Raw genomic sequence first — 5,865 nt, forward strand, 5'->3', positions numbered from 1 at the left:
TATATTATTTTTGCTTGTGTTTTGTTTCGATTGTGGTGAACCAAATGCAAAGAAATGAACTTAGTTTCTAGGACTTTCCCTATGCAAAGAAATGGAGAACTGGACTTAGTTTCTAGGACCTTCCTTATGCAAAATTGGAGCAAAAGGATCTTAATGGTGAAGATGGATTAGAAGAACCAAATCTCTAAACTCACTCTTGTCCATTCTTGTTTTACTTCATTGGAACTTTTGATGTGTATGCTTTTGTGCTAGGAGTTTCCATTTGAGCTTAATTGGAGGACCATTGCCATGTTCATCTAAGTGGAAGAAATAAGATACCTTGAGGATCTCTTGTGAGACTTGTTTGATTGCTTATACTTTGTGGTTGCTTATTCCAAAGGATGGGAGCTACTTGGATCATCAATATGATCTCAAGAGAGGAACTCCTAGTGTGGTTTCATTTCTTATCCCTCATTAATGCGTGCTTTTCGCAAGTATACGAACGCGTCAGAGTAATATAAAAGATTATCGAATCCACAGAGACCAAGTGTCAAGCTATCGTTATCTGTTGTTATGGTGTTTATCAAAGGCAATCAAAATAGGTGTTTTTCGTAGTGTGCAATGAAAAGTAAAGTATTTAAATAGATTTAATTAATAAAGACAGGGTCGAATATAATTCACGTAATCAATTGATAATCCAAGTACTTGCTAATAGAACTACTTATGAGCAATGTTTCCTACTTTGAAAAGAACTAATTTAACAGGAACTGTCGCTTTCGCGTATTCAGAACCGAGTTGTACTCCCTAATCCAACCCTCTTATTGTCACTTATAAAAAGGCGTGCATTGCGTTAGAGTAGTAAACCTATTTTTAAGAAATATAGTATCTTGACTAAGTTGAAAAGTATTATAACCTGAACTTCTTAACCAAAAGAGGTTCTTACGAACCAGACTCTAAACATATAAACGCGTCCGAAAATAGTTTTACAATCTCTTCTCTTCTTAATGTTAAAAACTCCTAATGAACTAAACAAAGCACTTTCGCTGTTTTTGAAATAGTTAAAAACAATTAAGTTTATAAAGACGTTGGACGACTTTCGATCTTACCCAACGGGATTGAAGTGCGGGAAAACTTAAGTTGAAGGTTAAAATAACCCTTAAGTGTTTCTACGAACAATTGTACGGATTATCGGTTCAATTACGATCCTTACATTCTAACCTTTTAGATTTAGTTAGACATGGTAAAATAAAAGTGCATTAATTTAAATAAAAGTAGTGCGAGTGCGGAAAGTAAATAAAAGTAGTGCGAGTGCGGAAATAAATAAAGTAAAAGCGAGTGCAGGAAATAAATAAAGTAAAAGCGAGTGCAGGAAATAAATAAAGTAAAAGCGAGTGCAGGAAATAAATAAAGTAAAAGCGAGTGCAGAAAATAAATAAAGTAAAGACAAGAAATAAAAACCTGCTCCAATCGGAGGGCTGAGTAAATTGCAATGCGGAAAAGAAAATGGCAGCAGGATTAACTTCCTTCCAAAGTGCTCCAAACTCGATTACAGACTCTATCACAGACTTAATTACACAATTGTGGTAACACTCCAATGCGAAGCGATTACCACTGTAAAATACTGAATATATGCCTAAGTGAAACAAAGTTGCTTCTGAGTTTGCCTCTGTTCTAAGTTTGGATGATTGTAAAAGTGAATTCGCGTTTCTATTTATAAGCAAGTAAAAAGATGGAAATGACTTGGATGCCCTTCAACTTGAAAATAGGAGGGAACCGTTTTTCCTCTTGTCGCGCCCGCCACAAGGCCATGGCGCCCGCAACAAGGCTAAAGTGAGGCGCCTTAGTGGATGTAGTGGGGAAACGTGGGTGTTGAGGGAAGTTGAATTTGACACGTCATGGCTTGGTCTGTGGCGCCCGCCACTGGGTAGGCCATAAGCACAAAATGCTGAATTTTAGGGTTTTTAGCCCTTTTTCACTCCTTTTCTCGATCGGGGTTCCGATTAAAGTAAAAACCTGAAAACAAAGGAAAACACAGTAATAACACAACAAAATGACAATAAAACAACTAGAGTGCATGTGAAATCGGAGTCGAAAATACATAAATTTTAGTGTTATCAAACTCTCCCACACTTAAACCTTTGCTTGTCCTCAAGCAAAACATTATAAAGCTCATGAAAGAAAAACCGGTGTAAACGAGTGTTTCAGGTAAAAATTCTATGTTCAAGTCGGGATGCAGTGATAGGTACTAACTGAGTGAACTAAGGGTATCATGATGACACTAATCCGCAAATACGGACATAAACTTCATTCCTATATTAACCAACCCATATTATCCCACAATACCTAGGCCTGCCTCTTCATCTCTTTTTGTGTCCTTTTCATTCAGGCGCAATCACATTAAGCCCGTTATCCGTACATGCTTCATAGTAGAGTGGCCTGTTAGTGATTATGATCTGAGCTTGGGTTTTCCGGCACATAAACATGTGTAAAGCCTTTTATTGGACCCAACTGGAGTTGTGGGGGATCGGATCGTAATCCGCCCTACCGAGTTCAGTGCCAGATACCTCTGAACCAACCAACAGTGGGTACTGCTTTTCTTTTTCTTTTTCTTTTTCTTTTTGTAGCAATTTTTTACAGTTCTTTGATTTAAATGTCTTTGTGAGGGTCACTTATACCGGAGTTGCCTTTTTGCTTTCTTTTATTTTTTTTGTTTTTCTGGATCCTTCACTTATTTGTATCGGTCCCCTACGTAGAGGATGCGTAGGCCAGAGCTGACTGCTAGGATAAACTACTGAGGACTTATACGGAAATGATAATTAAGGCCATGGTATATGGGGTTGCGGGAATGATTCCTATATTTATGAAGCTTATGGTGCTAAAACAGACACTGATGTTTCGTAAAGTTCTCCCAAGTCACCGCATCCTTACTCAAAACATGTCCTTAAAACCTGAAAACTTTCGGAATAACACTGTTTTCTTTTGCAAAATTTTTTGGTGGGGCTAAAGGTATGGGGAGGTAGGATTATACTAAAGATCTACTGTATTTGGTGACTCGACAGACTCATGCATTATACTAAGAAATCAAAATAAATAACTAAAAGGAAATAACAATAAATAAACTATGTAAAAACAGTAAAGAAAAAAGCGATAAAGGAAAAACGAGAAAAGCAAAATAAAGAAAAGGCGATAGAGTCTCCTCCCACACTTAAATCGAACATTGTCCTTAATGTTTCGAAATAAGATAAGGAAGAGTTACCTGGCAACCTATTGCTGACCACTAGTGCCCTCGCCATCCTGAGGTGGACGAGGTGATCGTGTACGACGACGGTCTCTTTGATCCATCCTCGCCTGCAGGGCATCCTGAGCGGTCCTCACGTCTCGAAGGTGACCTAAAATGGTACCCTGAGTGTTTTCTACGAGATCAACGTGTTGTTGGTGGTAGTGTTGTTGACGGGCCTGTGTATCTGTGATCGTTTGCAGGGACTGTAGAACAGTGTCGTAGGACCTGTCTGTCCTCCGCTGCGACTCTTGCATAAAGCTCATGTTGTCCGCCATTTGTTGCTGGATGGTAGAGAGTAGGTCATCTCGCCTCTGCTCTCTAGCCATGTGGTCTCGCCACATCTCCTCTGTAATATAGAAGCCAGGAGTGGTACCTGCAGAAGAAGAAGATGGTGCGGTGTGTGGTGGTGAAGGATGATGGGGGGTCACATGGGGTACGGGAGATCTCTCTCTCTCTGGTCATATTCATCATCAGTGTCTAGTCCCGCCTCATCAGGAATGTTAGGAGGAAAAGGACCCAAAACAGGTGGAGCATCTAAATCGTAGGTCCAATTCCTCTCATCACGTATATCGGTACGTCTAGTGCAAGGTAGAATAACAAATGGGATGGCTACACCATGAATCATAAGTGTATAACCTCCTTCTCTCCTTGAACGACACAATTTCATGTCTCTCAGAAATTTTAAGTTAATTGTGCAAGGAGGTAAGGGGTCTAGGGTAGCCATCTCATTGTTCAGGTTAAGTGCCCGAGCAATAGACGTAATCAATCCACCAAAAGAAATCGGTCCCGCCTTATTCAGAGTTAAAATCATATGGGCGAGCATAAACGGAACCGAATTAATTCGCCTATTTGTGAGGCTTCCTTGCAAATATAGAAGCTCTCTAGCATTAACCTTATTTGGATTCTCCCGGCCAAAAATAGTGCATGCCAACAGATATCTAAAAACTCTGATGGTCGGGTTATGGATAGTTGAGGCAAGAACTCCTTCAAAAGAGTTTATGGAAGTGTTTGATAAATGCTCCCAGAAGGAAAATACCTCAACAGACCATTCGAAATCCAAAGGGGCCTCACAAATAGCACCTTCCCCATGAGGGATCCCTAACAAGCTGGCTAGTTCGTCGGTACTGAATTGGTATTCAACAACAAACATTCTAAATTTGACAATACCAACTGTGCTAGCAGTGTTAGGGTTGACAATATAAATTAAGGAACTTAAAAATTCGATTGTCAACCGCTCATAGGTGGGTTCTTTGTTGATAAAGAAATTATGCAAACCTAAGTTGTCTAATAAATGGAAAATGCTATGGTAGATACCTAAAGTGTAGAGACAGTTTTCGTCAACATACCTTGTCGGGAGGATTTCCCGATTTTGCAACCGTTCAATGATTTTTCTTTCTCTCTCCCCCGGTTTCCCTCCTCAAAGAATGAATCCGTTGAACTCCATTTGAATGCTCTTGAAAAGTGGATGAAGAAGATGAAGTGGTTGGTGAAAAGGTTGGATTTTTACAAAATCCGGCGGATGAAATCGAAAATGGAAAGTGGATTAATGATTTGTGTGGTATGATGGTTAGGAAAGTATGAGCTTTTTGTGGGTTCAAGGACTTTTTTCCAAGGTGAAAAAATGGGTTTTGGAGGTTGTAAGTTGCAAAAATGGTGAAGAAAAGGGGTCTGCCCCGACCATTTACAGACGCTGTGGCGGGCGCCACAGGTCCTATGGCGGGCGCAACAAGGCAAAATCTGGTTGGGCCAGATTTTGGTCCTTTGGTCTGGGCTTCTCTTGTCTTTTGGCTTTGAGGGGTCTGGATAGCATTTGTCTTGTGATTCTCCTAGTTTCTTCGACTTGCATAATTTTTATAAAAGTGAAAAAAAACGAAAAATAAAAAGTGAAACTGAAACAAAAACAAAAAGAGAAATTAAATATAAATAAATAAATAACTGAAAAATTAAAATGCAAATAAAATAAATATAAAACATATATAGATAAAAATAGAAATACTAATGTATAGTAGTGGTTTATATAATATTCTAAATGCGATAATATAAAATAGATAATGCAAATACGATAAATATATAAAAGAGAAATAAAATGAAATTGTGAGATCAGGTATTAGGGGTGTCGTCTGCCTGAGTGGATCCACGGAGCACGACTATCTCCTGCCTGAGCTCTGCGATCTCCTGATATAAACAATCGGCTTCAGTAGCATGGGTGAGATCAGACACTCCTATCTGTAAAGTTAGGTCTGCCACTTCCTGACCAAGCTCTGCAATCTCTCTACGGCACTCAGCAATCTGGGTGCGTATGTCGGGTGTCTGCAATGAATGATTATTAGAGAAAACTGTGATTCTAGGAGATGATGGTGTAGGCGTGTATTCAGCAGCGGGTGGTGTAGATGTTTGATTGGCTGCATTGTATGGTAAAACACTAGCTGGATTCTAATATCTTGACTGATGTCATGACATGCTGTGGAGATGTTTGTTTGACTGCATTGTATGTTAGAATACCTAGCTGTACTCTGATGTCTTGGCTGATGTCATGACATTCTGAGTAGTGTACTGCAGGATTAGCTAATACAGGATTCATTGAATGTCAAACTAGATGTTATGAC

The sequence above is a fragment of the Lathyrus oleraceus genome, chromosome 4 (genome assembly GCF_024323335.1).
Source record: "Lathyrus oleraceus cultivar Zhongwan6 chromosome 4, CAAS_Psat_ZW6_1.0, whole genome shotgun sequence".
In the NCBI taxonomy this organism is placed as follows: domain Eukaryota; kingdom Viridiplantae; phylum Streptophyta; class Magnoliopsida; order Fabales; family Fabaceae; genus Lathyrus; species Lathyrus oleraceus.